Genomic DNA, 14,683 nt, shown 5'->3' on the forward strand with positions numbered 1-14,683 from the left:
CATGAGAGCTGCAATTAGGGGATGTGTGGCTCATTAAGGGATGGGAGGGATGAGGCCTGGCTTCTGGTGATGCTGTAACGAGGCTTCATCTCTTCTCTCCTGAGGCTGATCTAGAAGAACTTGGCCTGGCACTCGCACTGGACTGTTCTGGCCTCCCAGGGGTCAGGGATGAGATGAGCCTGCCAGCCCGTGGGGCACAACCTTGGCGCCAGGGATGTGGGTGACTGTAGCCAAGGCTGTGTAGAGCTCACGCATGGCAGGCACCTGCCCAGTGCATCAGAGGGAGGACACTGAGGCACAGAGAGGTCGTGAAGCAGGTCAAGGTCGTGCTGCAGAAAGTGGGATGTGACCCAGGCGGTGCTGGTAAGCAGGAGAAATGACCCAGGACAAGCCAGGCAGCAAGGAGTCACAAGGGTGAGCAGGGGAGTTCTGCCACGGTGACCTCAGCGAAGCCACTTGACCTCGCTGGGACTGGCTTTCCAATCTGTGAGATTGGTGAGCCTTGGTTGGGACCAGGGACAGCGCTGGATGCAAAGGGGCAGGTGGGTCTGATGGACCCCTCAATTCTGCCACATGTGGTGACCTCCCTTAGACAATGAGTAACCAACACAGGTTGTGTGCCAATAAACTCTATTTATAAAAGCAGCAGCTTGTCTGACCCATGTTCTGCTGCCCTGTGATTTCAGTCATGTTCCTTTTTTCCTTGTGTTCATTATGTTTATCTTCTCAATACTTTTCCTCATATTGATTCATGGGCATTCCTTGGAGTCTGGGAGAACCACAAACTGAGTGAGCTAGTTATCGATCTGTATTTGCGGGAAATGTGAAAACGAGCTAAATTATTTTTGTTTTGAAAGGGTTTATGGTCACTTCAAGGGCTGGCAGGCCTGGGGCGCAACTTAGAGGCAGACTGCTTGCCTGGCATGCACAAGGCCCCGGCTCCACCCCCAGCTGTGCAAAAACACAAGACAAGGCCAAACCAAGCCCAAGCCCAAACACAACCAAATTATGACCTAGAAACTCCTGAGCTGTGCGCCAGCTCTGCCACGTGGGCAAGACACCACTCCACCTCTTAGTTCTTAAAGAGAAGGGGCAGCTCCCATCATGCCCTCAGTCCAGGCTCTTGCACTGGGACTCGCCCCTGCCCAGGGTTCTCCACCTGGCCCCTGGACACCTCTAGCCCAAGGATTTAAAACCTGACCCCTGGTTCCCATGAACTGGTCTCAGGTGCTGCCCCCTGCTTCCTCCAGTTCATCTCTGGATTGGGGTGCTGGGGTGCTGGCCATGGCTCTGCTCTCCCAGTCAAGCCTTCAGCCAGCGCCCTTGCTCCTCTTCCTCTGTCCAGGTCTGGCCTTCTGTCCAGTGGTACTTGCCCACTGCCACCTCCCTGGCAGGCACTGTGTCTCTTGGGATCCTGCAGGTGGAGCCTGCCTGCTCCCCACGGGCCCTGGTCCCAGTCCCTTCCCTCTGCGCAGTGTTCTGGTAGACAGGTCACCCACCCGTGTCCACATATCCCACCGCCTGGCCTCGCCCCCTGTGGCTGCTGGGAGGAGGAAGTGGCCCTTGTTCTTCAGCAAGTGCTGGCTAAGCATCCGCCAGGAAGGGAAACATGACCTGCATGGACACAGCCACTGCCCTGTAATCGGAGGACAGGACGGGAGACATCACAGAGCTGGGAGGCAGCAAGGGTGCTGGGCATCAGCAGAGCATCTATGGGCCAGGCCTGCCCCATACGGAGATTGGGAGAATTGTGGGCCGTGAGGTGCCTGGGCACAGCCAAGGCAGCATGGGGACTGGGGACCCTATCCTGGGAAGCAAGGGCTGCCCTGGGCTTTCATCCTGAATGCTGCTGGGAATGAGGATAGGCTCTTGGCAGAGCCCAGCAAGGGGGATGGAAGCTTGTGCCCACGGGAGGGGATGTGCTCCTTTCCCGCAAGGCACACCAAAGGGTCAAAGCATTTCCATTAAAATTTAAATTCCCCCGGGCGCACCTCCCTCCCATTCTTTGAACTTCTGACTGGCAACCATTTCCTATTTCAATCTCAGCAGAACAAATCAAATCAGGTGTGGAGACTGAGCTCAGCACCATATCTCAAAACCTGCAGGTCAGGCCCTAGTAATCCCTCCCGTCCTTGTCACCACAGAGCCCAGCAGTGGCCCGCTACCTGTGGGGCCACATGGAGTGAGAGACGCTCCTGCCTGACCCATGGGGGGCCCAGGGCCAGGAAGCAGCCATGTCTACCCAGCAAGGGAAGCCACATGAGGCGGGTGGGGTGACCTCAGGTCCCCGCACAGCACAGAGGTCCCCTGGCCCAGGGCCGTGATGGAGAGCAGGATGAGCAGGATGAGGAGGGTCAGCCCAACGGTCCCTGCCTCCTGCCTGCAGGGTGGTGGGCTGCTCTCCACCTGCCCCACTCCTGAGAAGTGACGAGATGCTGGCAGAGGACCCACAGCTTCTGCATGGGGCACCAGCCAGTCTGCGTGTCCTGGGAAAAAGGCAGAAGACTCCAGGCTGCTGAAACTCTGCCTCCTGCCCACCCCTCCTCCACACATGCATCGACAGACTGGCACCAGTGCTGACCCAGTGTCCCCGAGTTAGGCAGAAAAGACGATTCTCCCGGTCCCCTGCCACCCAGTGACACTCAGTCCTAAGGGCTGGGATGTGTAGCAACAGGAGGGCACCTGCTCCTGGGTGCAGGCTCGCCTGCTTCCTGCCAAATGTGGGCCCACCTGGGGCTGGGCACGTGGATAATGAGAGCCTGGCCCACCCACCGTTCCTGCAGAGGCAGGCTCTGCCCAGGGCCTCTCGGCCCTGCCCCGTGCTCTCCATATGGGCGCAGACCGGCTCAGCCCAGATCTGACATCCAGGGCATCTGCTCCTCGTTGAATGATAATTTAAAAATAAAAATAATATTGACCCCCACTTCACATTCAGGAGGCGTGAGACCCTGCTGTCCACCCATGACCTGCTTGTTCTTTAACAGACATGGCCAGCCTAGGATTCTTATGCCTCTCTGAAAACACGGAGAACTGGTGCAGAGGCAGCAACCTGGACACTGGGATGGGGGTCTTCTGAAGCAGGGCTGCCACTGCCTCAACCCTCCCTTCCCTCAGGCCCTGTCCAACTGTCTCCCTCCTGCAGGCAGCTGCAGGCCCTGTGTGGAGAAGCCAGGGCCCTGTCCACTGCACGGCCCCTCCCTGCCAGGCCCAGTAGCTTCCCCAGGCCTCCAGTGTGGTTGCCCTTCCCAGCTGCACTCCTGTCCCCTGAGGTCCCACCAGGCTCCTCCCTCAGTGCCTCCCCAGCAGGCTGGCCCTGTCACAGCAGGGGAACTGCAACAAAGGAGACCTGAGAGCCAGAGGCCCTGGGTGACAACAGGAAGGAGTTGGGCAGGGTGGTGGCACCAGAGGCAGAACTGTACCTCAGCAGGATGCCACGCAGGACAGGGTGGCTTTGCTCATCTTCCGGACCCCCATGTCTGCTGGTGCCCGCCACTGGCTACACTGGATGGCAGGGACCTGGGATATGCAGTCAGCTGGCAGGCTTGAGGTCCACGTGAGGGTGTATGTGAGGGTCAGCAGGTGGGGTCCCTGCCTCTGGACACAGCCTGTCCTGTCCCCCAAGTGCCACTCCAGCTCTCCAGGCCCCAGGCCCTGTGTTCTGCCTCCCTCTGGACTCTGGCCCTGGGTGCTGCCTCTGTCTCCAGGTCCTGGGTCCCTGTGTTCTGTGTCCCTCTGACCTGGGTGCTGCCTCTGTCTCCAGGCCCTGGGTCCCTGTGTTCTCTGTCCCTCTGGCCTGGGCACTGCCTCTGTCTCCCAGGCACCCTCTCTGGTCCAGCTGGTCAAGTTCTCTTCCTGGCTCCCTCCTGACCCTCTGGAGGCCACAGGCCCCCAATGATGCATGACCCTCTCTCCTGCCCTGCAGGAGTCACTACAGGCTCAAGAAGTGCAGGCCCCACAGCGGGTCCAGCCCCAGCCTTGCTCAGCTGTCACTGTCACTCAAAATGAACCAGAGCCCCTCCCGAAGGCCCCTAGGCCATGTTCCAGGGCTGACCACCTCCTGCCAGGTGGCTGAGTCTCCCCACTCACGGCACCTACTGGATGGAGCAGGGCTCCAGCCATGGCCCCACAGGAGGAATGACAAAGCCCCTCCTCTGGGCAGGCTTCCCTCATCACCTAGCTCCAAGTGACTTCATTCCAGGACGACCACAGCACGATCATAAAAATCACAACGGTCCTGGTGGCCCCTAACTTCTTCTTCTTTTTTATTTTTTTCCAACTGAGTTAGTCTCTTTTTATTCTTTTGGTAATCTCTTCCAGGGTTAACTACTTCCGTTGTAGGTGATGCAGTGTGTAGGGTTCCACACTTCAAATGTTGGCACTGCTATGAGCATGTCTTTCCCTTTATTACAAGTCAGAATTAAAACTTTGATTCTTGTTTTTTTTTATATTCCAGTTGCAGCAGTAGTTTTCACTGCAACAATTTTCTGAAGACAGTCAGCTTTCTAATGGTGGCCTACAATCAGGCTCTAGCTTCTCCAGGAACACTACAGGTTGGATTTAGTTTAAACGTGTATTAAACTAAGAGAACGTCTCTCAAGTGAGTTTAAATGCACTTTATTTTTAGACAACCTACATGACATGTTTTCTTAAAAAACAATGCCTCCACTCCAAGTAAATCACGGCCAAAATAAATGTGCTCAAGATAGTATCAGTTCCATTTGTCTTAAGTCCTGGTGTTGTGTGGATGACAAGCAGCAGCCAGTTATGACAGATGATAAATCCAAAGTAACTGCCAAATTTGTTAACATTTTTTCATTTTTAAACCATTCTTAAAGAAAATCATATACGGGGCTGCCTGCAGGAACGGGGTCTACCGGGGGTGACTCGACAGCTGGGTGCTGGGTACCACAAGGCCTCTGTGGAGAAGTGACCTCCTGTTTGTTCACGGGTCTGCCCCTGTTGTGCAGTGTGCCCCACGGCAGAGCCGTGTCGGGCTGAGGAAGGGACACCCTGGGCAGTTTTGGAGCAGGCCCTCCTTTCTGCTGCTCCTGGTCTCAGGTCAGACAGGCCTGGCCTGCATCATGCGCAGCCCTCAGGCTGTGACCCAGGACAGGGGCCTGGAGTTCTCTGGCCTCACCCTCCACAATGACATCGCTACCCACACCCCAGGCTCCCTCAACAGTCCCAGTTAGGAAGCAGACAGCACGCAAGTGTCCTGAGGTTTAATCTCCCCGCCCACTGACCAAGCCAGCAAGGTCAGTGCCCACTGACAGAAGGACAACCATGGCTTGGGGTGTCCAGGACTGCAGTCAAAGGGCCGGGACAGCTGCCGGGGCTCAGACGAGTCCAAGGCCTGGCTTCTCAACTCTGCAACATCTTGCCTGCTGCTGGTGCTGCTGTGGCCCTGCTGGGGGGATTCCCTCAGGCTGCGGGTCAGGAGCGAGGTCCATGGCCTGCCCACAGGCTGCCAGCTTGTGGTTGGCACTGGTGACAGCTTGGTCCAGGCCTGATGCTTCAGTAGCTCCTCTGAGGTGTCCCTGGAGGAGACACAGGTTCCTGGTCCATGTGAGGAGGACGAGTGGACAGAGTCCCCTGGACAGATGCAGATGGGATCTGCACACAGCAGCCCTGGGGAAGGCAAGAACAGAGGCTCCTACCTGCTCAGCACATGGCTGTCCCTTTCATGAGCTGCTGCTTCAGGTGCCAGGCAGTGAGGTGGCGCAGCCTCAAGGAGGCCAGGGACCTGGGCCGGGACCTCCCAGGCTGAGCTGGTAGACAGGGTCCTGCCTGGACGACCTGGCTCCTGAGCACAGGCCTCGCCCAGCACTGCCTGCTCTGGGTGGGGTCAGGGTCCCGGCTTCAGGAGACTGTGCTCCTGGGGCAAGTCCCTGAGCCTCTGCACCCTGAAACCCTGACACTGCTCTCAGCAGATAGGCCCCTGTGTGGCCTCAGGATGGTAGGGTGGAGCAGCCGGTGGGGCCCTCTGGGGGCAGATGGCCAGAGGGCTCTGTCCCCTCCACCCTGGAGCTGTGGTGGCCCCACCCCAGCCAGGGCCCCAGGCACGTGCCTCTGGTGCCAGCTCACAGCTGAAGGGTCTGCTCCTTGCCGTCATGGTCACTGTCCTGCAGCTGCTCCAGGATCCCGTCCAACACCACAAACTGCTTCTTCTTTGGGGTCTCTGGAGCCCAGATGGCGAGAGAGGAGGACGACGAGGGGTGAGGAGAGGGGAGAGGATGAGAGGAGGGCACGCGGAGGAGCAGAGGACCAGGAGGCAGGACAGGAGGACAGAGGATGTCAGGGGAGGGGAGAGGGAAGGAGAGCAGGGCACAGAGGGCAGCGTGAGGGCAGGGAACTGCCCGGAGCCCCTCCTGCCTCCATGTCTTCTCCCCATCGTCTAGCAGAGGAGGCCCCTGCATGAGCCTCCTCCTCCTCCCTGCAGGTCAAGGCCAGCAAGGGCTGAGGGGACAAGCACAACCCATTCCTGGGACTGGAGGCCACAGACTCCCATGGCACAGGAGCGGCGGGCACCCAGTTGCAACTCAGTGCAGGGCCCCAGGGAGGCGTGGAGGGGCGATGGGGAGTGGCTGGCGGGAGGGGATATCTGGGGTAGGCTTTGAGGATTGCAGAGGAGTTCTCTGTGAGGAGAGGGGAAAGAGGGCAGGAGGGATGGAGGCAGGTGACCTGGGCCCCCATGTGTCCCTCCTGGCGCCATGGCCTGACTCCTCTCCACCCACAGCAGCTGTTACTGCCTGTGTAGGTGAGGGTGGGCCAGGCGGCAGGGTCTGAGGTCGGCCAGAAGGGAGCAGCGTGGATTTAACCTCAGGCCACGCTGAAGCCCATGTTATGGCCTGCAGTGGCGGGAGCAGGGGTTCAGGAGACAGGGCAGCGAGGTCGAGCGCTGGGCTGCCTCTCTGTCAGTCCTTCTGCTAGACCAACTGCTCACTGGTGGACAGTCCACTCAATTGAAGACTTGATTTGCACAGAGCAGGTCTCAAGAGCCTCACTCGGTGGGAACTCATGTGGTTCCCACTCCTCCTCCTCTCCAGCCTTCCAGCTGCTGAGGCCCCCAGGGTGACAGCACAGTGCTTGGCCCAGGGGGACCTGCCTGAGCCACCTCTCCACTCGTTGCCCCCACCTGATGGACATGGCCCTGGTCTGATGGAGACCCATCATCTTCTCTCTGGGAACCCCACCCTCCTGGAAATCCCCTGGACACATGCCCCAGGCACCTGTCACCTAAGAAGAGACCCCACATCCCCGGGGTACCACATAAGCTGGTCCAGACTGTGGAGGGGCCACCTGGAGGCCTGGCCCAGCTCCTGCCCACCCCACCCCCCACTGGCACACAGCCCACACCACCACCCAGCACCATGTGACAGCCTTTGTCCCCTGCAGCTCTGAGACCCCAGCCTCAGCACAAAGCCTGGCATGCAGCAGGGCTCCTGACACCCCTGGGGGATGAGCAGGTGGGCTCCCCTTCTGAGGGTGCAGTTGAGCTGCCCACAGGGTGAGAGCGGAGGGTTGGGGCGCTGGGCTGGCGGCTCCCTGCCACCCCACCCCTAGGCCGCTCAAGGCTGCATCCCCTGGTGATCGCCAGCTTGCCAGGTGCACAATGGCCTCTGGAAATTGAATTCATGGGCAGGTAATAGGCACCAGTAAACAGAAGTCCTGGGGTGGAGGGTCCCCTGGGTCTGTCCTCCTGGGCCAGACCTGGCCTGGGGTCTCAGGAGCAGCAGCAGCTACCGCCTTTAGCTCCATAGGATTTTTATTCTCTCTCAGCCTGAGTCTGGCAGGGGACCAGCCTCCCTTTGGGACGCTGGCCGAGCTTCCAACAGGTCGGACCTGAGCACTGCTCCCTTTCCCTGCAGGCCTGGTACAGGCACCATGGACTCTGGCCTCCACTCCCTTCTCCAAACCTCTGTGGGTGCCACCTACCCTGGGAAGTCAAATCTGCTGGTTGGTCACCAGGGCCTGGGGCAGGCCTGTCACCCTGTCAACACTGCCTCAGCTCCTGGGCCACCCGCCACTCCACTCAGGCCCTGCCTGGCTGTTCCCTCCATCTGGGGAGCCACTCAGGGGCCACGGTGGTGAGGCTCCCCTGACCTCCCTACTTAAAGTCCACTTCTCCCCATGTCCCCCACTTCTGGTCTCTTCCTGTCTGTCCCCCACAGCGCTCAGCTGGCCTGTTCCACTCTTGGACTTCGTCATCCGTCCACCTCGCCTGCCCTTTCAGTCCCCTGCTCTGCTCCCAACGCTGGGCAGTGGCATGGGGGTGTGGCTACAGTGTCAGAGGGAGGCCCACGGTAGAGATGCAGTGCCACCAGTCTAGGGCCAGCACCCGTGACCAGCTGAGGGGTCTCCTTCCTGCAAGACCCTCCACACACCCCCACACCAAGCTCTGCATGGACCAGCTGTGTGGCCTCAGGGAACAGCCTCTGCCTCTCTGTGCCCCCTGGTGGGGTGGCGTGGCTCAAGGGAGTGCAGACAGAGCTGGTGCAGAAGTGGGCTGTCGGTGGCTGGGCCACACGCCACCCCACCAGTGAGCCAGGCCGCGGGGCCCAGGCCCTCTCCTCCAGGAGGTAGTGAGCGCCAACATGCAGGACCCACCAAGCCACACAGGGCCACTTGCTGTCACTGTCGGGACACGAGGGCACATGGTGACCTCCAGCTCCGTGACCCATGGGGTGGCCCTGGGTGAGTCACCTGTGTGCCCCCCCCCACTGGGCCTGAGCTCAAGGCCTCGGCCAGGCCCCCCCCAGAGGACTTGAGCCAGGCTGAGGACCCCAAGGACACCTAGCACCCCACCAACCCTGCTTCCAGGGGCAGCTGCGAACCCCACTTCCAACATCAAAGCCTCAGCAGGTTTCTCCCCTGACACTGCAGAACAAGGAAGGTGTCAGGTAAAGGAGGAGAGGACATCTGGACACTGGCCCCAGGAGGGAGCCTGGCAGAGGTGCAGCCTCCCCAGCCGTCCTGCCCACCCAACCTCCAGCCACCAGTCTGCATGTCTGGAGGCCCCTAATGATTTCAGTTTTCAATTAATTCCCTGACAGAGCACCAGCCCAAGTCTCTCTTCCCCAGCTGGCAAGGCCGCCCTGTGTGCAAGGTGCGGGTGGGGGCCCAGCCTGTCGGGGGCCAGGAGAGCACTTCATGGGTTTTGTTCCAGAGGCAGAATGTTGAAGAAAGGCAAGCTGTGGGAGGAGGTGGCTGGCAGAGAGAAGGGGCTCTGCAAGGAGCCATGAGGAGAGGCAGCTAAGCAGCCAGGGGAGGGGAGGTCAGCTGGGCTCTGAACAGAGGAGAGGGACCTGGGCTCTGGGCTTGGGTTCCAGGCTAACCTGGGATCCAACCTTGCTGAGTCTGGCTGGGTGACCTTGGGCAAGATGCTTCACCTCTCTGGTCTCAGTTTCTGCAGTTATCAAGGACAATGAAATGTACAGTGCCCACCCCTCCACCTGGAGTGCTGGAGAATGTGAGCCAGTGCAGCGCGATCACCAGAGGCCTGGCTGCTTGGGAGGCTGAAGCAGGAGGATGGTGAGACCATCTCAAAGGCCAGAGTGGCTGTGTGTGAGGGAGGTGCCCAGCCCACAGTGGGCACTCAGGATGGCGCCACTCACTCCGCCATTCCTGGAGTCATGAGGGGAGGCCACTTCTCCCCCTGGGGGCCCCAGACAGATGCAGAGGCCTTGGTTGAGGACACCTCGAGGGGGGGGAGGGAGCCCCAGGAGAGCCCCACCAGTGAGGTGGGCAGATGGGGAGCTGTGACGCTGGCCACAGCCCCACGTCCTCCTGCTTTCCTGGAATCACCTCTCTGGCTATCACCAGCATCAGGATGTGGCCAAACAGACAAGCCCAGACTCAGGTGGGCCCTGGAAGGGCACCCACACAAGTGACTGGGGGTCCAGAGGGCGCTGCTGCACACGGCTGCACCCCTGCCCCTCCATGCCAGGCGCTGGCCAGGCAACGGAGACAGGAGACCCTGAGAAGGGCAGGCCAGCCTCGACCAGCTGGTAGGGTCCTCTGCTGCAGGCCGAGCTGGCTCGGCTGCAGCAGGCCAGGGGGACAGGGCAAGGTGGGCAGAGGTGAGGTATGGAGGGAGGCAGGGCACGGAAGGCCAGGCTCCAGCCTAGGACTCAGTGGCCTGCCATCCTTGACCTTGGGGGCCAACCATGGGTCAACGGGCACAGGCGCACAGGTGTGGGTGCCTGGGGCCAGGTGCCTGTGCTGACCTGACCCCCACAATTGTGATGCTCGGCCTTATTTCTCCCTGGTTCCACCCTGTTGTCCCCAGGCAGGAGCCCGGCTGCCTCCCTGCGTCTTCCCCTGGGCTGCTTGTGGCAGAACAGTGCGCTTATCTGTTCAAGGGGACAGCACCTGCTCTGCTGGCCTCACGGGGCTCTGGATGGTCCCAGCAGGTATTTAGTACTGAGCACTCACCAAGTCCCAGGCTCACGCTGGGGCCAGGGCTGGGAGCTGAAGCACTGCCTGGGGCCTGGGAGCCAGGCTGAGGGGCAGCTGGGCTCTGCATCCCCAGGGTTCCCTCTTCTCTGCCCTACCTGGACAGCTCCTACGTGGACAGGACCAGCAGCAGTGCTCCCCACAGAGGACTCAGGAACACCGGCTGAAGGCCCCAAGGCCAGGGCAGCTCCAGGAGGGGCTGAGCAAATGCTAAATGTAACCAAGCAGTACCAAGGTGACCTTCGAGGACATCCAGGAGCTACTCAGTGTGTAGCAAAGGATCCAGCTGCCCCAATTAAGCCTGAGGGTGCAGAACAGGGCTAGGACTCGGGCACCTGTGGGTTCTGGGGTGGCAGGTTGCGGACTTTCTTGAAGAGATCCCTGAGTTGGTGACACCAGTGTTCCACTTTTCAGACAAGGAGGCTGCGACCTAGGCTGTGGGTACATCACGTGACTGCTGGCGCTCCACGTTGGGCCTCCTCCAGGTACACCAAGCCGAGGCCCATGCTCAGCCACCCGCACTGTGGCAGGGGACAACACCTGGCTCCCTCGGGAAGCAGGGACTCCACAGCAAAGGTGCAGGCCAGGTCTCCAGGCTGCACCCTGCACTGGGTAGACAGAGCCAGACACCATTGCTGCCCAGCATCTGCTCCCAAGGGTGGGCAACGGGGGTCACCAGGGCCACGGGCACTGCTGTGACTGACCCAGGAATGAGGGGCTCTGGCTCCTCGAGTTGAGCCTGGCCTGGTGACCTCGCTCTGGACATCTGAGAAGCATGGGGTCCAGGACACTGGTCTGGCCACTGAGAGACCATACTCAAGGGTGGGTGTAGGTTTCCCAGCCTGGATTACCCAGAGTGTATCCTGAGCCTGGACTAGTGGGGGCAGGCTAAGCCAGCCACTGACCTCCATGCCTCAGCCCACACAGTTTCCCTTGTGACCTTCCCAATCCTGCCTCTAGCAGCTGTGGTGGCCCCAGGCATGGAGAGAGGACCCACCTCCTCAGAGCAGGCCCTTGGCCATGCCTTCCTGTCAGGACCCTGTGTGGTGGCCTAGGACAATTCCCTTTGCCCTCCTCCTGCAGGGGCCTTCGGAAGGGCTGCAGCACCAAGTCTAGGCCTGAAAGTGTGGAGCTCCAGGTGGCGGAGGAACCACGAGAGAGGGAGGCTCTGAAGTGAATTCTGACTTCACGTACTTGCTGGAAGTTTCCTGAGTCTTAAAGCCTGATGACCATCTTTCCAGGGTCCAGATCAAGCAGGCCTGTCTGCAAGGCTGGTGGACTCCAGGATGAAGGCTCTTGGTCCCTGGTCTTTTGGAAAGTGCTATCTCATGAGGACAGAGTTCTGGAAGAGGGTGTGTGAGCTGCGGCAGGCTGTGGGTATCATCCTTATGCTGATGACTTCCCAGTGCACCCCTCAGCCTCAACTTTGCCTATGAGCTCCTAACTCAGCCATCTGCTTGAGACCACGGGTGCCCAGCTAGATGTCTGGAGTCAAGCTGGCCCAGAAACCCACCCACACGCCTCTCTTCCCAGCCTCCTGGATGGCTCATTGCATGGCCCCACCATGCTGGGTGACTCGGAGCAAAGACCTGGGCACCAGGCTTGCTTTGTCTCTTGCCCTCCAGAAGCCAGCCTGGTGACACTACCTTTTCCAAAATGTGCAGTCTACCTCTTCTCTCAAACCCTGACCTCTGCTCTGGTTACTGTCCTTGCTCACCAGAGAAAGACAGGGACCGCCTACCCCATTCCTGCTCCTCTATGCTGCCACCCCAAGAGATAGCGAGGATAAGGCCTGAAAGAGGAAATCTGGTCCTGGAACTCACACCCCTTCTTAAACCTTCCGGGGGCTTCCCACTGCATCTTGAATAAAAGCCAGGCTCCCTGCCAGGCCAGATGAGCCTACAGCTATGGTGGACCCCTGCTGGTCCCTCCAGTATGTTCCTGGCCCCACCCCTGCACCCTGAGCTTTTCTGGGGAGAACACGAGTCAATAACAGTTTAGCCGGACTGGGAGCAAGCACCTTGCTGCACGGACATGCACTCCCGGGGGACCTGGTGCCTGCACAGGATACTGCAGAAGCGCCAAGAAATATTTCCAAAATGTCCCCAGTGAGGCTCAGGGTGCAGGGTGGGAGGCTGTGCAACACCTGCTCCAGCTGGCCTCAGGGACCCCGAGTCCCCAAGCCCCCTTCTGTCCCCATGGCCAGTCACCGACCCCCATGCCTTGACCCACACAGTACCCCTTGTGACCTTACTCATCCTGCCTCCAGCAGCTGCAGCAGCCCCAGGGCGTGGAGAAGGGACCCATCCCCAGCAGGGCAGGCCCTCTGCTATGCCTTGCTGTCGGGATCCTGCATGGTTGCCTGGAACAGTCCCCTTTGCCCTCCTCCTGTGGGGACCTTCAGAAGGGCCGTGGCACCAAGTCTAGTCCTGAAAGTGTGGAGCTCCAGGTGGCAGAGAAACCATGAGAGGGAGGCTCTGAAGTAAATTCTGACTTCACGTACTTGCTGGAAGTTTCCTGAGTCTTAAAGCCTGATGACCATCTTTCCGTGGTCCACATCAAGCAGGCCTGTCTGCAAGGCTGGCAGACACCAGGATGAAGGCTCTTGGTCCCTGGTCTTTTGGAATGTGCTGTCCTGTGAAGACAGAGTTCTTGAAGAGGGTGTGTGAGCTGGGACAGGCTGTGGGTGTCATCCCTATGCTGATGACTTCCCAGTGCACCCCTCAGTCCCGACTTTACCTGTGAACTCCCAACTCAGCCATCTGCTTGAGACCACAGGTGTCCTGCTAGATGTCTGGAGCCCAGCTGGCCCAGAAACCCACCCATATGCCTTTCTTCCCAGCCTCCTGGATGGCTCATTGCATGGCCCACTGTGATGGGTGACTCAGAGCAAAGACCTGGGCACCAGGCTTGCTTTATCTCTTGCCCTCCAGAAGCCAGTCCGGTGATACTACCTTTTCCAAAAAAGGGCAGTCTACCTCTTCTCTCAAGCCCTGGCCTCTGTTATGGTTACTGTCCTTACTTACTAGAGAAAGACATGGACCGCCTATCCCATTCCTTCTCCTCTATGCTGCCACCCTGACAGATAGGGAGGATAAGGTCTGAAAGAGGAAATCTGGTCCTGGGACTCACACCCCTTCTTAAACCTTCCGGGGGCTTCCCACTGCATCTTGAATAAAAGCCAGGCTCCCTGCCAGGCCAGATGAGCCTACAGCTATGGTGAACCCCTGCTGGTCCCTGCAGTGTGTTCCTGGCCCCTTCCTACCCTAGACCTGCTCCCTAGCTCCCATGGCCTGCTTTGAACTTGATTGTCTCAAGGCCTTTGCTCCTGAGCTTCCTTCTGCTTGGAATACTTACCTCTGGCTGCCTGGTCCCTTCAAATCAGAGAAATGGTGACTCCCTGGGAAGCTTCCATAAGCACCATGGGGAATAAGAGCCAAGGATGTCATCCTTTCTCACTTCCTGCACAGGACTTGGTCAATATGGTAATCATCTGTCTTTCCTGCTCCAGTGTCAGCTGTGTGGGATGGACCTTCTCTTCAGCCCAGAGCTGACAGTATCTGGACCATCAGGTGATCAGCCAAGAGCTGCTGAGTGCGTGAGTCAGAAGTAAAGCAAGGGTCCTTCTCCAGGGCACATGAAGCAGTGCCCGGAGCTGGGCAGGGGAGGGGAGCTGCAGTTGGGAGGCTGGAATTGCATGCAGAAGAGGCCGGTCATCTGGGGGGAATCAGTTATCTGGAGTTTTTGGGTACACAAGCCCAGTCAGCCCATAAGGCTGAGGTGCTGCCAATTTCCAATGAGGGCCAGGCAGTGAGGACTTCAGGCTTCATGGGCCACATGGGCTCTGCCACAACCGCTTGGCTGCCCCTGCAGCATGAGATGCAGACCTATGGGTAGGGCTACATTCCAATAAAACTTTATTTAGAACACCAGACTGGGGGCCATGCTCTGCAGTGGCTTCCCTGCTGGCCGGGAGCCCAGATTTGACAGAGCAGGCCATTTGGGATTTAGGGAATGAGGAAACAGCCTCATCTGTTCCACTGGGTCCAGAGCCGTGTGCCCTCAGCAAGTCAGAAGAACTCTCTGGGCCTCAATTTGGACCTCTGTAAATCGGGAATAGCTCCTCTCTAGGGAATTGGGGTCTAAAATGAAATTGAATGTCTACACTTGAGAAGGAGAACATAAGACTGCTATGTGTCCCTCTGCATGCAGGAAGTCCCTGACACAG

At 59.1% G+C, this 14,683-nt stretch overlaps 2 long non-coding RNA genes and 1 pseudogene across 2 annotated transcripts; 1 reads left to right on the forward strand and 2 right to left on the reverse strand.

Moving 5' to 3' along the window:
- LOC124974847 (probable RNA-binding protein 19) overlaps window positions 1-14,683 on the forward strand; it is a 470,746-nt pseudogene that overhangs the window by 176,103 nt on the left and 279,960 nt on the right.
- Window positions 4,266-5,748, reverse strand: LOC124974841 (uncharacterized). The gene is made up of 2 exons (XR_007106822.1): window positions 5,658-5,748; window positions 4,266-5,537 (listed from the first exon to the last, which is right to left on the reverse strand). It is a non-coding gene; the product is annotated as an uncharacterized LOC124974841 (long non-coding RNA).
- Window positions 6,099-14,318, reverse strand: LOC124974839 (uncharacterized). Its single transcript, XR_007106821.1, has 3 exons — window positions 13,813-14,318; window positions 12,959-13,090; window positions 6,099-6,178 (listed from the first exon to the last, which is right to left on the reverse strand). It is a non-coding gene; the product is annotated as an uncharacterized LOC124974839 (long non-coding RNA).

Source organism: Sciurus carolinensis, unplaced genomic scaffold (genome assembly GCF_902686445.1).
Source record: "Sciurus carolinensis unplaced genomic scaffold, mSciCar1.2, whole genome shotgun sequence".
In the NCBI taxonomy this organism is placed as follows: domain Eukaryota; kingdom Metazoa; phylum Chordata; class Mammalia; order Rodentia; family Sciuridae; genus Sciurus; species Sciurus carolinensis.